This window comes from Myotis nattereri, assembly GCF_964212035.1.
Source record: "Myotis nattereri genome assembly, chromosome: 14".
Taxonomy (NCBI): Eukaryota; Metazoa; Chordata; class Mammalia; order Chiroptera; family Vespertilionidae; genus Myotis; species Myotis nattereri.
This window is the reverse complement of record NC_138089.1, coordinates 58,162,301-58,181,057: the sequence shown is the minus strand read 5'-3', so window position 1 is coordinate 58,181,057 and position 18,757 is coordinate 58,162,301. Positions and strand designations below refer to the sequence as shown.

General features: G+C 51.1%; 1 protein-coding gene across 1 annotated transcript in view; it reads right to left on the bottom strand.

The window, feature by feature from the left end:
* Nucleotides 1-18,757, bottom strand: part of CNTN4 (contactin 4) — a 402,127-nt gene that overhangs the window by 91,367 nt on the left and 292,003 nt on the right. The gene's annotated exons all lie outside the window — the stretch shown is intronic.

Below are 18,757 nucleotides of genomic sequence, written 5' to 3'. Positions count from 1 at the left end.
TTCAGGGAGAAAGATCAATGATGAGAGAGAATCATGATTGGCTGCTTCCTGCACGCCCCCTGCTGGGGATTGAGCCCGCAACCCGGGCCTGTGCCCTGACCAGGAATGTTCATAAGGTGACACTGGGCCACTGAGCCACCCGGCCGGCTCCTTGTGGATTCTGGATGTGCATGAGGTGCTGTCCGAGGCTCCGTGTGAGAGGACGCTCCCTCTCTCCGGGAGGCCCTGTCTGGTGGAGAGAGAAGGTACTACAAGCCCCCAAACCGCAGCTGGAGTCACTCAATGACCAGTTGCCACTAAAAATGAGTTAACATAAGAAATACGATGAAGTAACATTATTGTTTAATAAATGGTTTTTATTCCATCAGCTTAAATTTAAATTGTCTCAGGAAGTGTTGAAGTGCCTTTCGTTTCTGTTGTCTGAGCTACTTGATGCAATGCCCATCTCTCAGATTTGAGGTGGGTTCCCAGCCAGGTGTGTCCCGGGGGCGTGGGTGGTGGGACAGTGACACTGTTTCCGCCACGCTGGCCGTTTGGGCGGGCATTTCAGGAAGATGACCTCCAGCGAGCGACCCTAACCACGGTGACCTGAGTTAGGTCTGATTAATGCCCCCATTTGACAGACTGGAAGAGCGGGGTCCCAGGGCACCTATTAGAGGCTGTGTGGTGAGTGATGGAGCGGACGCAGGCACGGCAGCTACACAGGGGGCGCCTCCACACGCGGGCGGGCACAGCGGCAGTTCAGGATATTAAAAGATCTACACACACACAGGCTTTACCACCGCTTCTTTCGGATTTTAGCACGTCTTAAGGTCAGACATTATTGTTTTCACGACCAAAGTATTTATAAGACTCTCACTGAACGTCGTCTGGTTGCCGCAGGGACTCAGCAGTTTTGGTGGCAGGACTGACAGATACCACCTCATCCCAGGAGCCGGGAGACCCCGAGAGCTGAAGACACGCCCATCCTCAGCGCAAAGCCAAACAGGGCTGTCATCGGAATGCCACTTCTGACGTAATAACCTCCTTTTTAGTCAATGAGCACCAGGGGGGCCAGGACATGAGCTTTTCTCTTCTTTAAGGAAACAATTTCAGAAGGCTTCAACAGGAGATGAAACCAGGGATTTTTAAAAACGTGGTTACAGCGTGAATCGTGTAAACCATTATCCCTCAGAGCGACACTGAATAAGTCTGAATTGTCATTTCCGCACTCGGGGTCTTCGAACAAGTTATCTGCTTCTGCACAGATACCCCTCCAACCTCCAGAGTCGCATGAAACCTGAGGAGCTGCGAGATAACAGAGACCACGTCTTATCCAGGCAAAATCCACCATGGCGCTGACGGGGGAAAGCACTGAAAAACGGGGGAGAAAATGAGAAATATCTGCGATGATTTTTAAAAATATGTTTTTATTGATTTCAGAGAGGAAGGGAGAGGGAGAGAAAGAGAGAGAAACATCAGTGATGAGAGAGAATCGTCAATCGGCTGCCTCCTGGACACCCCACACTGAGGATGGAGCTCGCAACCCGGGCCTGTGCCCGGACCTGGAATCGAACCGTGACCTCCTGGATCATAGGTCGATGCTCAACCACTGAGCCACACCGGCTGGGCTGGGCCGTGATTTTGAACAGTCCTGTTGAGCTTAAAAAATGGATTCCGGATTCTTCCGTTTTAAATTTTAAATCCACGCTGTTCTACAAGATGTGGGTCGCCAGAATCTATCACATTAATCTGGTATTTGAGGAAATATTTAGACACATTTCTCAGTTAATTGAAATAGATTCCAGATGGCAGAGCCGACCTACACCGGGACCAGGGAGACGCATTAGGACAGGTCTGTCTCAAAATCCTCTCTGCCGGGTTCTGGGCCTGCTGCTGACCTTGGGCAGGGCTTTCTTCCCTCCTAAACGAGAATATGTGTGCTTTGTTTTAAAATAAGACGGATGGGGAAAGATTACATGAGATAATATGTGAAGCCTGGCTGGTATGGCTCAGTGGTTGAACGTTGGCCCGTGCACCAAGAGGTCCCGGATCAATTCCCGGTCAGGGCACATGCCCGGGTGGTGGGCTCGATCCCTAGTAGGGGGCATGCAAGAGGCAGCTGACCAATGATGTTTCTCTCTCTCTTTCTCCCTTCCTCTCTCTCTCTATAAAAAAAAAAAAATCAATAAAAACATATTTTAAAAAATATTTGAAAAACAGACGTTTCAGGCTACAAGTTTGCTGCTTAACGTCTAATTGTCCCGCTCACTGAGGGAGGCGGGACACCGTGCCCAATTACATGCCAATCATCCTATTTAAAAAGGGCTCCAACGAGCCAGAGCCAGGTGCTCCAGAGAGGGCTGCACGTGCTAATGCCTGGACACCGGAGCCAGGCACAGGCTCAGGGAAAGGCCGCCTGCCCAAAGGCGGTCCCTGCAGCTGTAACTCCCCACCCGATGCTGGCCGCTCCCCACAGTCTCCCGATCACAGAACGCCGTGTGTGAGCGGGTATTTCTGGAACCTGGTGCACCGGGCCAGGCCTTTCCCAGCGATTCCCACACATTTTTAAATTGAGAGTCGCTTGGTCTCCGCAGCCTCGGTACTGGGGGTGCTCAGCAGGAATGCGCCTGGGGGCGGAGAACCGGTGTCCACACGGCGCTGGCACCGGGGCCACAGCACCAGCGGCAACAACAGCCAGACTCGCAACATGGGCTGAGGTCAGGCCGTGCCAAGTCTTTTCCTGCAGATCTAATCGCCTCCCATCCCCCACCTGCAGGCGACTTAGCCTCGGCTCAGAGAGGCTCTTCCCGCAGCAAGGGCGCGGCCAGGTCACCAGCCACCACCCCCGCCCGCCCCCCCCCGCCCCCCCCCCCCCCCCCCGTCTCTCTCCAGAGCCCCAGACTCAGGACCTGGGACCCAGTGCTTCCGCAGGTTCAGGGGGGCCGGGGAAAAGGGCACTCCCCCGCCTTGCTCCACACACGGGAGGCAGAGGAAACTTTTCTCCGAGAACTTACGCTCTTCAGGGAATATGTGAGACCATGCATGTTACTATGCAGGTGCGAAGAGCCGCCCCCCGCCCCCGCCCGCCCCTTGCGAGGCTCTCATTCCTCTGCCTTCCCTCCCGGTGAGGAGCAGAGGGTGCGGCTGGACAAGGAGACGACAGGGGAACGTCTCTGTGAGGAAGCGGAACCGCTGAGTGGTTCGGGAACGGCTGAGCGGGTCCACCTGGGCTCGTCCCCCACGCTCTGTGCAGTAGCAACGGAGGATACGGTTGGATAAGCAAGTGATGGGTATGCGGACGGGAATTAATACCCAGGCCCCGAGGCGTCTCACAGCGGCTTTGCATGTGGCCCACTGACATGTGATGTTCAGACTAAAAAAGGAAATGGCTCTCCTTGCCCTGTTGCTCAGTTGGCCCATGCCCTGCAGGGTCAAGGGTTCGATTCCAGGTCCAGGGAATGTACCTGGGCTGCAGGTTCCAACCCCGTTCAGAGCATGAGTGGGAGGCAACCAATTGATGTGTTGGTGTTTCTCTTGCATTGGTGTTTCTCTCTCTCTCTTTTTCTCTCTTCCCCTCCCTACCTCCCTTCCACTCTCTCTAGAAAAACAATGGAAAAATATATCCTCAGGTGAGGATTAACTAACTGGCTCTAATTTTTGGTGTTCATTTCACCCATCAGCATTTTACATACATTTCCCCCCAGAAATCACATGCCAAGGATTGCACATGTTTGTGGCAAATGTGTTTTCATATCTTTTTTTCCTGTGGAAACCACTGTCCTTTATTCTCCCGTGGGAAGTAATACCAGAGTTTTTATTTAAATGAGATTAGAAAATCAGCTCTAATCCTCGGAGTGTGTGGCTCACGGATAACACAGAGGAAGGTTTAGTAGCTAAACTCCTGAGGGAGACAAGTGCACAGATGTCTGAAGGCTGCAATATGTGATAAATAATTTTTAAAGACTCTTCATATATGAAAACACCTGAATGCAGACCACAGAGAATGCCAGAGAGGGGGGGAACCACATTTTCTGTCTGGAATGTTATTAAATGTTTGCAGCTGAGGAAGGGGTAGCTTGCAATAAACACCTGGGTGTCGTCTAGAGAAAACAGAAGCGTGAGGGACCAAGAAAATTTCTGAGAAGCGGTAACAGTGGATAAAAGAGTGACTTACTTATCATCACGGAGGGAGCTCCCATCTCGCAGAAGAGCAGCAGGTCCCTCGGGCGGGACCACCCAAAGAGGATGGGTAGTTACTGTTAAGATGGCCAGGGAAGCTCGGCCCGTGTGGCTCAGTGGTTGAGCATGACCTATGAACCAGGAAGTCACGTTTTGAATCACCGACAGGGCATGTGCCCGGGCTGTGGGCTCCATCCTCAGTAGGGGGCGTGATCAATGATTCTCTCTCATCATTGATGTTTCTATCTCTCTCTCCTTCTCCCTCTCTGAGATAAATAAAAAAATACGTTTTTTGTTTTTGTTTTTTTTTTAAAAAGCTGGCCAGGGAAGGGAGAAGAAAAGAGGAAACCGGATGAGAAGCAAAAGCCTATGGCCATGCTAAAAATCTGACATTAAATACCCCAATTTGTTTAAAGTAAGCGACCCAAATCTGATGCTAGCTGGTGGTTTGACATTGAAAAGAAAGGCAAGTTCATGCCTGGAGATATTTGCATACCAAAGAGCCTTATTACTATTCCTACGTTAATCTACACGGACTTACAAATGACTGGGTCACAGAAACGACTCATGACCTTGGCCGTTCACGGTCCCCTCCGCCAAGGCGTTGGATGTCACCGGAATTCCCAGGAGCACTTACTTCCAAGTGGACAGGCCCGCGTGGGCGCTCTCCAGGGTGCTCACCCTCCCCCACCGATGCCCAGATCTCCGCCCTCTTTACTCAGCACAGATACACTCCCCGCTTCCAGAACCGCTTTGGAGTTATCCAGGCGCCTTTTCAAAACCACCCAGGGCTTCGACGACATCACCTCGCTCTTGTCATTCGCCGTGAAGGGGACCATTCATTCAATCGGAACGCTTCCTCGTAGCAAGTACACAGGAGCAGCATAAATTACTTGGAAGTAAGTTTTGATCAACCCAAAAAGAGACGAAGGGAAAATTTAATCTCTGAAGTAATGGGGAAGGAAAGCAGGGCCGAGGCGGTTCGAGAAAGGATTAATGACTGATGTTTATTCACAGGTGATTCTCACTCACTATTCTCTCTGCGCAGGAGGCCTGGAAGGGGAGCGGAGAACAGCGGGAGGGAGGCCAGGTGTGCAGAGACTGCGGACGAATCTGCCGGGTCAGCGCTCCTGCATTTAGCAAAGCGGAGGGGGCGAGGGGCTCCCCGTGTCTCCCGTTCACATTACTCCACACTTTCCCTTCCAACAACAAGCTGAGGCGAGAACTCAGAATAGCAGCACCTCCATGAAGGAGGCTTCGGAGGCTGCTCTGGGAATTCAATCCTTTTGTAAACATTAACTCCCATTTTCCATGTGTCCGGCCATGTACTGCTCACAACCACCTAGAGGTAAGTCTTGTCACTCATCTCATTGTCTGGAAGGAAACACTCCACGCCCCGGAGCCTGGAGCCCAGGTCCTGCTGACCCAGCAGCCCACGCCCTCCCCGGCTATTCGACACGGAATCACATCCTACACATAACGCCACATGTGCCTTGTCCGACCATCTGAGACGCTCACTGTTCGCCCCTCTCCTCCCACCCGGAACCCTGCCCCCGGGAACACAAACAGGACACCACGTCCTGCCACGGGCACGGCAGGTCCCTGCCAGCAGGGCTGTCCGAGCTCATCGGTGATACACCCCCGTGGGCTGTGCTCTCCCACTGAGAATTCTAACCCCTGAGGGACTGATGGTCACTGCGGTTCGACAGAAACACGCGATTCTTCACTGTGAACACTGCCTGCGCAGCCTCTGCCCTCTGAAGATGGAAACTCGCTGTAATTCATTGCAGCGTCCCCCTAAGAAGGGGGCAGCCCTGGGGGCAGAGAGGACCTATTCCAGCTGCACCAGAATAAACGTTCCCTGAAGCGACGCTGAAAAGGCACGGGTCGAGGGGTCATCATAGAGTCAGCGACCTACAGGAAAAGGCCAGGGAGCGTAGCAGGACAGGGAGATGCCTGGGCCACAGATGGAGACCACAAACCCGTCAGCCGAGCTGTTGGTCAGGGAAACCCGCCTTAAAGTGGAAGAAACCGCTTCGTCGTCAGCATTCTCACTGCATTCCTCTTCTTTGGCTCCTCTTCCCGGCCGGAGCCCGGGGCTCACGGCTCACTGTGTGGTCTGCCCACCCGTGTGGACGAGATCTTGAACATAGACGGGCAGTTTCTCACGTCCTGCGCTGAACGGAAACCAGGTAGAGGCTCCTGGAGTTAAACTTTTGATTTTTTATTTGAAGATTTTTTTATTGATTTAGAGAGAGAGAGAGACAGAGAAAGAGAGAAGAGAGAGATGAGAGTGAAACACCGACTGGCTGCCTCTTGCACACCCCCGACTGGGGATCACGCTGGCGACCTGGGCATGTGCCAGACCGGGAACTGAACCGTGACCCCTCAGCGCGTGGGACACGCCCCACCACCGAGCCCTTGGCCAGCGCTGCCCTTGCTCTTCATTGCGGTGCCTGGGATGCTGGCTGCTGAGCTGGCTGCACACGGGTTACAGTTTTTTAAGGGCATGAAACCGAAGCTCTGTCTGGATGAAATTCCCAGATGACGAGCAGCTGTTATTTATGCTCCATTTAAGTTGTTTGGGCAACTTCAACCATATATTTTTATCTCATTTAATTGCAGTTTTGAAAATAAAGCCACCATCAGACAGGCGTGCAGGCGATGTGCTCTCTCATTATCCACTTAGACTTCCCGTGGCGCTGTCTCACCGGGCCCGTCACACGGAGAGGAGTCGGAGGAAAGGCTGAGACATGGCGCACCTGCCGCCTTCTGGGAGTGTCACCACGCCCCTTGCTGTTATTTAGTTAGTTAGTTATTTAAAAATCATCCCACAAAGGAGGGCTTTCTTCTTCTTTTCTTAAGAAACATACTTTTATTGATTTCAGAGAGAGAAAGGGAGAGGGAGAGGGAGAGAGAAACATCAATGATGAGAGAGAATCACTGATCGGCTGCCTCCCGCACGCCCCACACTGGGGATGGAGCCCACAACCCGGGCATGTGCCCTGAGGGGGAATGGAACCCTGACCTCCTGGTTCATAGGCTGCCGCTCAACCACTGAGCCACACTGGCCGGGCAAGCCCCTTGCTTTCAAACACACCCACAGGTACCGGAGATCCGGTGCAGACCCGTTCCATACGCGGATGTGCCGCGCGGAGCACAGGCTACGCCGTCCCCTTTAGGCCGGGACGTAGCAGGGAAAGAGAGCCCCTCTCCTCTGTGAGCGAAAGGAGGTGAAATGACCTACAGAGCGCACACTCACACGCGGTGTCTCCGACGGGGTAACTGCTCGGGGAGTAAGTTATGGAAACAGGACAGCGAGTGTGGGCCTGGGACCTTTCGAAGAGGAAACTCATATACAAGGAGGACCTCCTCCCTCCCCACAGGCTCCGCTCCGGCCCTGCTGGGACGCCCAGAGGTGCTCAGTCCCTAGTGACACGCAGTCCCCAGTGAGGCTCGTGCTTTCTTATTAACAACGGAGGCTGGAGTCTCATTAGCTCATGGGACACCCGAGGAAATGAGCAAACAAGTGCCTTATTCTTGCCTCTGAAAGTTTAGGCCGGTTTCCCGCCAAACACAAACTTCTACATACCGGAGGCAATGGGAGAGACGGCTAAGTGGGCGTATACATGTACCGGGATTCCTAAAGGAAGACAATCACATGCACAGGCGTGTGAGACAGAGTGCTGCCCCAGAAATCGCGCAGAGCCACAGGGTTTCACAGCTGGGAAGATGTTACTCAGTCAGTGCAGCCGCGTAACAAACACCCCAGAGCTGGGGAGGTTCAACGACAAACACTCACTTCCCCATGTGGATGCTGAGGAGTCTGAGGTCAGGGGCTGCACCTCTCGCGTCTGGGAGGAGCTGCTGACTCCTCCTGTGCCCCCCCAGGCGGAGAGTGGGGGGAGAGGGAGCTCTCCAAGGCTCTGCTCCTAAGGCACAGATCCCCTCACGACCCACCTACCTCCCTAAGCCCCACCTCCTACCCCAGTGATGGCGAACCTTTTGAGCTCGGCGTGCCAGCATTTTGAAAAACCCTAACTTAACTCCGGTGCCGTGTCACATATAGAAATTTTTTGATATTTGCAACCATAGTAAAACAAAGACTTATATTTTTGATATTTATTTTATATATTTAAATGCCATTTAACAAAGAAAAATCAACCAAAAAAATGAGTTTGCGTGTCACCTCTGACACGCGTGTCATAGGTTCACCATCACTGTCCTAGACCATCATATGAATTTCAACATATTGGTTTGGGGGGGACACAGACCTTCAGGCCACAGCACCACCCTTTCTTCGGCCAGAGCCCCCTCCTCTCCTCCCCGCCAGTCATTCCTGGCGTTGTGTGTGGTAGACGCCGCTGAGAAGATGAAGTGATCAAACATGGCTCCTGAGCTCAGGAAGCCGCCAGTGCGGATCCGACAGGCGTGTAACCGACTCCGCCGCGAGGTGCGGTGCGGGAAGTGGGCGGTGCTGCACGGTGGCTGGGAGAAGGTCCCAGAGAAGAGGAAAGGAAGCTGGTGTTGCCGGGGCGACTCACCCAGCCAGCTTTCCATGTGCACAGACCATGCACCGGGTGCACGGGATGCAGGATTTGGATCTTGGTTCTAGTTTTTGTCATCACCCTTCCCACGACCTGGTTCCTCCCCATCTCAGCCCCTGGGGTTGGCGTTTGCTTTCCACGGGGGAAATCTTGTTCAATAGCGATTCTTTAAAAATGTTTTGTGGGCCAGGCTGGCGTGGCTCAGTGGTTGAGTGTCAACCTATGAACCAGGAGGTCATGGTTCGATTCCTCGTTGGGACACATGCCCAGGCTGCAGGCCCGATTCCCAGGGGGTGGGGGTGGGGGGGCGCAGGAGGCAGCTGATCCATGATTTTCTTTCATCATTAATGTTTCTGTCTCTCTCCCCTTCTCTCTTCCTCTCTAAAATCAATAAAGATAAAAAAATTTAAAAATGTTTTGTAGTGACGCTGCAAAAGGTGAAACCCTCTGTTGCCTGAGAGGGCGACAGTTCCTTCCAAGGAAAACGCCACAGGAAAGCCCTCCTTGGACTCTAGTGAGCCCGGCGTTTCCTCAACTTCAAGGACGGCGCCCTTCAGAGGAGCCCGACGGACTCCCTGCAGGACCGGGGCCACCCTGCGGGCGGCAGGGACCCTGCGGGAGTCTGGTGTGGAGGGGACACACTGGCCTGTGGAAAGGGAACTCTAAGATGGTGCGGAGCCAGGACTTTGGGGTGCAGCAAGAGAAGAGGGTGAAGCTAAAAAGAAGAGCAAAGCTATTTGCCACCCTCCATCTAACCTCTCTCCCAGGAACTGGAAGAAACATGAGACCTTCTGTGAGGACGTGAGGCACGAGCATCCCTTACACAGTCTCCAAGAAAGGAGCCGGGAGGCCACAGGAAGTGGGGGCACTTACTCATTCTCCTCTGGCGCTGCGGAGCAGCCCAAATTAGATTTCATTGAATTAATGTAGCAACGAGAGAACTTGGGGTATATTTAGCTTGTGTATTAAGTATGGGTTTTATTTTTAGATTCCCGTCTTTCATTTGCATGCGTGATTTTTTTCTCTCGGAGAAATAAGGGCGCATTAAAAACCACACTATGGAATTAACAGGGATATTGAAAAGTGGATTTAATCAAGTGGTATTTTTAGGTCAGGGGACGCCCAGAGATTCGGCCTCATTGGCTTCCAGAAACTTCAAGTTCACGGCAGCCATGCCCATGAGTTCTTCAACTTTCCACATTCCCTTCCTAGACAACCTTCAGAGAAAATCCATGAAGAGGTGCCTCCCAATAGTTCTATTTCTGTAAGAACTGCAATGATAGAGAAACCTTCCAGGTTTGGTTTGTTCAAGGTAAGGGGACCCTGTTTAAGTCCCTGTTTTGTGTGTATGTGTGTGTGTGTGTGTGTGTGTGTGTGTGTGTCCAAAACCAAGTGCATAACCTCATTGAGATGCACTTGGATTTAATTTAAAAGAAAACAAATACCGACTTAACTTCCCTCGTGTCAGGAGAGCCTCCAGCCACAGTTCTCAGGGAGAACCAAGCAGCCTGCTCTCCCCCACTGCTTCTGAGATTCACAGCGGGAGCAGAAAAACATCTTTAAAAGTCTGAGGCGGAGGCGTCTACATGCTCTGCAGTAATGAACACATAAAAATTAAGTGCAATAAAAAAGATGTCTTACCCGCATCACATTTTACATACATCTAACTCATGTTTGCGTTGATCGTACCCACTTTCTTTGTTTTAATAGGAAACAAATCTGAATGCACATCTGGCCCCGTTTGTTTAAGCTGAGACTGTCCCTCAGATGTTCAGGGCGCAGGGATCTCCCCGGCGACAGGTAGCTTACAACCCAGCAGGGAGGACAGATTCAAGGGAGCAGCCCAGTCCAATCGCATTTGAATTTTATTATTAAACCAAAGGAGGAGCACCTACTGCTTCTGCACATTGGCGCTGGCCAGTGCTCATGATCACAAAGCCTTTGTCTACTTCCTGGGCAGAATCTGCTTCAAAGATACCATCACTTGCTTTGGAACAGAAGGATTAGGGATAGGAATAGGGTTAGGGTTAGGATTAGGATTAGGGGTAGGGTTAGGGTTAGGGATAGGGCTAGGGTTAGGGATAGGGTTAGGGTTAGGGATAAGGTTAGGGTTAGGGATAGGGTTAGGGATAGGATTAGGGTTAGGGATAGGGTTAAGGATAGGGTTAGGGATAGGAATAGGGTTAGTGGTAGGGTTAGGATTAGGGATAGGAATAGGGTTAGGGATAGGAATAAGGTTAGGAATAGGGTTAGGATTAGGGATATGAATAGGGTTAGGGATAGTGTTAGGATTAGGATTAAGTTAGGGATAGGGTTAGGGTTAGGGATGGGGATAGGGTTAGGGATAGGGATAGTGTTAGGGTTAGGGACATGGTTAGGGTTAGGATTAGGGATAGGAATAGGGTTAAGGATAGGATTAGGATTAGGGTAAGGGATAGGGATAGGGTTAGGGTTAGGACTAGTGTTAGGATTAGGATTAGGGTTAGGGATAGGGATAGGGTTAAGGATAGGATTAGGGTTAGGGATAGGGATAGGGTTAGGGTTAGTGTTAGGATTAGGATTGGGGTTAGGGATAGGGTTAAGGATAGGGTTAGGGATAGGGTTAGGGTTAGTGTTAGGATTAGGATTGGGGTTAGGGATAGGGTTAAGGACAGGGTTAGGGTGAGTGAGTGGCAGGGAGGACCACTCCTGGGCCACCATCTGAACTGCCTGTACAGAAGGCGACAGGCCTGTGATACACACCAAACTCCCTCTGTTTCACACAGTGCCCTGGATCAAGCCATGCGACACTCACTGATGACTTCGGGGACCTAAGATGTGGGCATGGCTCCCCACACGTTAAACAGGAAGTTGTCAAGGGGAGCGTCTCTCAGAATGCTGCTCAGGGGGGGACTGAGGGCAGAGCCCACACCTGCCCGCACAGGCACGTGCTTTGTCAGGCTAGACTGGGTCCCCCTCCCCTGGCTTTAAAAAAATTTTTTAATTGATTTTTTAAGGAGAGAGGAAGGGAGAGGGAGAGAGAGATAGACACATTGATGTGAGAGAAACATCGATCGGCTGCCTTCTGCACGCTCCCTCCTGGGGATGGAGCCCATAACCCGGGTGTGTGCCCTGACCTGGAATCAAACCAGTGCCCTCTCGGTTCTTGGGTCAATGCTCCACCACTGAGCCATGCCCGCCGGGCTCCTCTGCCTTTTGAACAGGCCGGGAAGGAACTGCTCTGGGAGATTTCTTAGGAAAATAGCAAGCACCGTCCTCGGTGGCTGGGGATTCGCTTGGCGGAAGGCAGCAGGCGGGCCCCGCTCACCGCTGAGATCGGTTACGGCTCGCTGCCCGGCTCTTTCTGGCTCACGTGGCCACAGATGACCCCTTTCGATGGCCCCAACACTGCGGAGGGAGCCAGCCCAGGGAGCCCGGAGCATTTGGAAAATACAAGTCTGATCAGCCCAGGTTCGGATTCTAACTTGGCCACGTGCTGTGTGACTCCCGATAGATAACTTCCTCTGTTTTACCTTGGTTCTCTAATTTTTAAGAGATAATGAGTTTCTCCCCCTAAAGGTAAAGTGAGATTACGCTTGTAAATTGTGTAGCCCGGCATGTGGTAAATGCTACTATTATCTTAATCGTTAATTACACCTTCTCAGAGAAATAGGTCCCTCATGAAAGCTCCTCTGAGTGGCCGTGAGCCATCTGCGTGTCCTCGTTCTGATGGAGCCAGAATTCTGGGTCGGCTTCAAGATAAAAATTCACCCCTTATTTCACGGCCGATGTTTACCTGCCCAAGCCTCTCCTGGCTTAACTTCCTTTCTTCTCTGCCTCTGGACGTTGCTCTTTGGGGCCCGCTGTTTTCTGCGAGAGGGCAACTTCCGAGCTGCATCCACTTGGGCAACTAGCTCGGGGCTAAGACCTCGCAGGGGTGGTGATTTCACAGCGATGACAACGGTGCAACGATGATACCGAGACACCGTTCCACACCTTACACGTGTCCCAGCTGTAATCCTCACAGTGCCGGGTGGGGTGGGGTGTTGTTGATGGTGTTATTATTATCAATACCAGTGTTATAATTTAGACAGTGAGGGAACAGACGCAGAGTCAAGACCTGCCCAGAGGCACTCCGCTGTCAGGAGGCGTCACACTGTGTGTCCTGCACAGCCAGGTTCTAGGGACAGGCGTCAACTCCCCCCAATGGGCCAGCAACTTCCTGGGGGTCCAGAGTCGGTGTCATTGGGACTAAACAGACGCAACATCACACACGGGGAGGGTGCACCTGGTCACGCGCTGGGGAAACTCTTAAAAAATTCAGAGGAAACACAAAGCGGAGAGCAGACAGAACTGATGCTCCATCTCCCTTCCCTGTCCTGTCTCTCCGGGACGGGTGTGCTGGAGTCTGTAGAGACCAATGTCTTCACATGTTGTGTCATTTTAAAAAAATGTATTTTTATTGATTTCAGACAAAAAGGGAGGGAGAGAGAGAGAGAGAGAAAGAGAGAGAGAGAAACATCAGTTATGAGAGAGAATCATTGATTGGTTGCCTCCTGCACAACCCCTACTGGGAATGAGCCCGAAACCTGGGCATGTGCCCTGACTGGGAATCGAACCGTGACCTCCTGGTTCATAGGTCGATGCTCAACCACTGAGCCACGCCGGCTGGGCAGTTGTGTCATTTTTAATAAAAATATTTTAATTAAAACTTTTCTTTCAATTGCAGTTGGCATTCAATGTTATTTTGTATTAGTTCCGGTGCCTATGTGCTGTATCTTAACGAAAGACACCGCTTCCTGTCCCTTCTCCAGCAATTACAGAGCCGGCAGCTCCCGGGGGCCCAGAGGGTGCTGCGAGGCTGGTGGTCTAACAGCAGCTCCATGGGACTCACTCAGGGCCTGGCCTCCTAAGGACTATTTCTTAGAGCTTCGAGGATGAATGCCTTCTCATTCAACCTCTCCAACTGAGGTTTTGGAAGGAATGGCCACTGAATTGAGAAAGAAGTTTAAAAGATATAGTGTATTTCCCAGAAGTCTGCAGAGAAGAATTAGCCAGATGTTGATCTTTAAACATCCAAGGCTTCCTCTCGGGGCTCCCAGAACATGTGCGGGTCAGGCCAGGACACTCGCAGGGGCTCGAAGCCCATTCCCGGTCGCACTGTGGCCCTGAGGTCGCGACCCCTTGGACAGCATTTCATAAACTCCAGGGGCTTAGCCTCCACGGGGCAGCAGCACTGCAGCCTCCCGTTCTTTCGTTATGATGAGTGAAAAGCAGACGGATAAGAAGAGCAGGAGCTTATCCTGGGAGCCACAGGGAATGAGCATTGAGAAGCTTTCAGAGGGGAGCGTTACTGGCTGTGGTCCCCAAACTGAAGCCCGACACCTGGTCTCCTGCCCCCCCCCCCCCCCCACGCAGTCGTCCTAAAGTCTTAGAGAAACAGCCGGGATGGCTGGGGCTTAAACTCCGCCTCTGTTAGTAAGGAAGACAGCACACCTTTGAACCCCTATTCCTCTCTATAAATGTTTTTTAAACCCCAGACAAGCAGCAGGCAGGAGGAGTCAGTTATATGCATGTATTTTGAACCCTTTACTGCCATTAGGAAAGCGTTCATTGAAGCACTGTCCAGGGGAGGGGTATGGAAGTGTTTACACAGTGCCCCCTGCAGATCCTCGGATACAGCTGAGGCCTGACTCACAATAGGGCATCACTGCTTGCTCTAATCCTTCCCTTTTGTTATGTGTAAAGCGCCTTATATTCAGCTTGTTAATGATGATAAACTTAGAGGAAGCAGCTTATTGTCCCTACACTTTCCAAAGGATGGAAGGCTATGGAAGAATAAAGAATATAAATGGTATCTACTGAACTCAGCAAGTTGGTACTGGCCAGAATGAAGATGAAAAGCATCTCTATTCTTTGGTAGGTTCTGGCAGATACTCTCTTTCAGTTGATCTTGAAGTGGGATTGTAAGGAGTCAGGAGAAATCCCTGGCAAGTGGAATGAGGGGAATGGAGACAAAATAGTTAAGCAAAGCCGGGCAATTAACATCCTGCGAATACATCCAAGATCACAGCATCCCTGGCCAAGGACACTCAGGAGCAGATGGTTTATACCTCTCCTCCCCAGCCAGAGACCGAGCATCTTAAATCACCCAGGTCAGGGAGAGAGATACCGAGACCCAGCTGATGCCACTAGTGCCAGCCAAACCCTAGAATGGGTAAAATCGGGGGAAGAAATAACAACAACAACGACAAAAACCCCCACACAGTTAAAGCCCGACAAACCCAAGATAAAAGTAACAACAGTGACGCTGGGCACAGAATAATCCCAAATTTCCCCACAGGCTCATTGTGATGCATCAGTGTATTAAAAGGACACAACTGGGAAGCTGTTGACTATTCTGTTGAGACCTTCCCCTGAGACTTCCCCTAAAAGCCCTGCCTTTAGAAAACAAATAAAACTCCTTAAGACAAAGGACCCCGTGTGCTCACTCTCTCTCGTAAGCACACCTGTACTGCCTTTGCTCAGCTGTGTCCTTTCGCTTTCTTTCTCTTAAGCTCTAAGGTTCTCCACTCGATTTGCAACCAGGGGAGCAGTGGGTAGCGACGGCTCATTCTGGGCTACCCTGAGCCTGTCTCTGAGGACTCTCCTTTTGCCTCTGTAATTTGTTTCCTGAGTCCACCCAGCCCAGTGTGGCTCACTCCTGTTACTGTGATGTCCTTTCTTAAGTCTAGGCAGCTCAGTCTAGGCTCTTTCCTAAAGCTATGATCTTGCCCCTTCTATCTTAAGTCCTTCCTTCGTTTCACTTTGTCCAGCTTTAATTCATGTTCTCTCAAAATCACGTAGACGCATGTCTTGAATTTTTTCCTACACAAAGTCAAGAACCCACACTTTCCAGACCATGCTGGGGCAGACCCACTTCGGTCCTGGTCCCTTTCTAATGAAAATCTCATGGAATATTGGTTTCTTTCCTTTTTATTTAAGCTAAGCACTCCATGCATTTCTCTTTCTTTCTCCCTGTCCTACTCATCAGAGAGGTTGGCAGGACTGTATCTAATTTGCCACCTGCTTTCCCGAGTACCTGGTACAGTGTCATATGCTCAGCGGGTACTCACTAGTAATGTAGATCAAACTATTTGACATAACCTGGGCTGGGGATTGCGAGAGATAATTAAAATCAGCAAAGAATCCGAATGTACGAGGCGGGGGCCCTGAAGACGACTGTGCGATTCTGTGGGATGAGCAGCACGGCAGCGCTCCCTGCCAGGAAACGAACTTGTGTTATTACGGATCTGACAGGGGTGGTTTTTCACCAGCGTGAGCCCGGGATTGGAGGAGCCCGAGTGCTATGGCGGCAAAGCAAACACTGAAGTGAGAGCCGTTGGCTGGGTTCACTGTGTTACCTACGAAGACCGATGGAAACCAAAACGGTGGACGCACCTGCCCCCCCCAGGAGCTCCGGGGCAGCCAGACCTGCTGAAAACTCCACGTTTTTAAGAGAACTCTGAGTCCCGATGATCTTCTGCTGAAACTACTTTTCTTAAGGCCTTCATTCTTAAGCAGAACCCCAATGTGAAACAGGACACTGCTTCATATGGACACACTGTGGTTGGGGTTCAGAGCCTCTGGGAGATTACAGATGTGTTTCTGGGGGGGGGGGTCAGGGGAGGGCTTCTCAGGGGCTCACGGCACTAAGTGTCTCACACCAGAAAGGACAAGTGCAGCTGGAACCGGAAATACTTACACACACTCGGGGTCACCCTGTGGCCCTCGCCATGTGCATGCAGGGCCATTCGTCTCAGCTCATCCTCGCGGACAGCACTCCCATAGGCGGCCCTCCCAGTGTGAGGCCGACCTGCCCCCATTTCCTCTCGGTCACGTGCTGCCCATTCCAGCCGGTGGGATTAGACCTCCCCGTTTCTCTCACATTTGTACCAGCGAGTGTATAATCATAAAGGAGCAGTGGCCAGCTAGCTCTTCAAATAAGTGAATAAATTAACGAGTTATCACACCACCGCTGGATTTCCGTATGGCCTACTGAAAGTCAATATTGCACTGATCTGAAGTAATACACTGCTAATCACCTTCTTCGTCATTTATTTTATGAAGGTTTTACAAATACACTAAGACTGCCCCTCTCTTTAATCCTAGTTGTTAACAATAAGATTAACCACCTTAACTGGTGTGACAGGTACCTCAACTACATTGTTCCGCTATTTATTCTTCCTGTAATGTTTCAAGCTACATATTATTATGCCCATCCTCCTGAAGGGAGCACCGAGGTTTGAGGACATTAAAACACATAATTAAAGTTAAAATCTGGGTTTGAAGCTTCAAAGTTGGCCACGTCCCCTAAGTCACAGAGCTGCCATCTGAACTCCGGTTAACCTCGCTGCAAAGTTACTACCCTTTTCACCCAGTAGAATGAGTCACAAAACAGCGAAACTGACTTACTAATCAACTGCGAGAAATGAGTATCTGTCCATGCCTCCAGTCATTTCAACAAAGTGATGTCAGTAAAAATCATTACTCCCCTTGCCCCCGACTCAGGTAAAAACAATACAAACATGGCTCGCTTTCTGAAGATGCTTCCCTTGTCATTTCACTTAAAACAAGGATCGGAGACTCATCTGAAGGAAATAAACGCCACCATGAGGCATTCAGAGGCTAACAAGGTAACGAGCTGCGATTATAATTGGTTTCTTAGCAACAAATAGCAACAGTGATGAGGTTGATTGTGGCACACCTGTGTGAGGCGGCTTTGCAGCCCTGGGAGTCACATGACCGTCCGCAATGGCACAGCCGACGAGTCATTCACCTTGGCTACTGCCACAGAGAGTGTTCTGGATCTGCCTGGTCAGAGCCCTAAGGCTCGCCCACCACCCGTCAGCTATCCCCGTGAGCTCCTCCTCCCGGCACCCCGTTCCACTGCGCCTGCTGCACCAGCGATTCCGGGCATTGAAATCCATAGAAAAGAATCAGCGCCATAAAACCAGATTCCGTTAATAACGAGGGGAGAGGAGTTCATCACCGTGGTAGTTCCATTTCCTGTCTGAAACGGCATTTATTAAATGCGGCCGCAGCTAGGGGAAATTAAAAACTTTATAACAGATATGAGTGCTAGCGACAGAGATCTTAATGAGCTCAGAGGGCTGCAAACCGGGAAAAGAGCAGTGAGACGGGAGGGCTCTTGGGTCCGAGCACTTGGGAGACTTTCAGGCACAAATCAGCTTTTTTAAAAAAACCTATTTTATTGATTTCAGAGAGGAAGGGAGAGGGATAGAGAGATAGAGAGAATCATTGATTGGCTGCCTCCTGCACACCCCCTACTGGGGGTGGGGTGGGGTGGAGCCCACAACCCAGGCATGTGTCCTTGGCTGGAATCAAACCTGGGACCCTTTAGTCCACAGGCTGACGCTCTATCCACTGAGCCAAACCAGCCAGGGTACAAATTTGCTTTTAAAAGATCGTATTGGTGGGTTCCCATTTGAAAAGAGAATTTAATTTGTTTGGCCCGGAGGAATACTGTTTCATTCTCCAAATAGAAAATCTTCATGCAATTATATTGTGGTTTTCTCCTATATATGATATAGATGATATGAAATATTTCTAAAAGTTTTTTTTTTCCTTAAAACTAGCAGATAGGTACTATCAGGGAGAAAATCATCACGTTACAATACGAAGACATAGTAATGGAGTAAATATGGGATATCCATATTTTCAGAGCTTTGCAGAGAGAAGCCACAGGGCTGCGTGGTTAGGCCTGTTCAGAAAGACGCTGGTCACGTGGGGAAGGATATGTGCTGCGGGTAAAAGGACGAACATCAGAGCTGCCTCCTGGAGGGCGTCTTGGGCGAATGCCTCCCACGTAGAATGAGAGTCGGTGACTCTGCTGGTCCGGGGGATGCGCCACGTGGCAGCCACCCCGTCCCGTGGCCCCGCAGAGCCCACTCCGCTGGCTGCTGGGCAGGGTCGGGACGCACAGTGAGTGGGGAGGCGGACGGTCCCCAGGGCCCTGAGGTGCCAGCTGGTCCTCCTGCTCGGCCGCTGCCAGAGGCGGTCGGGGCCCT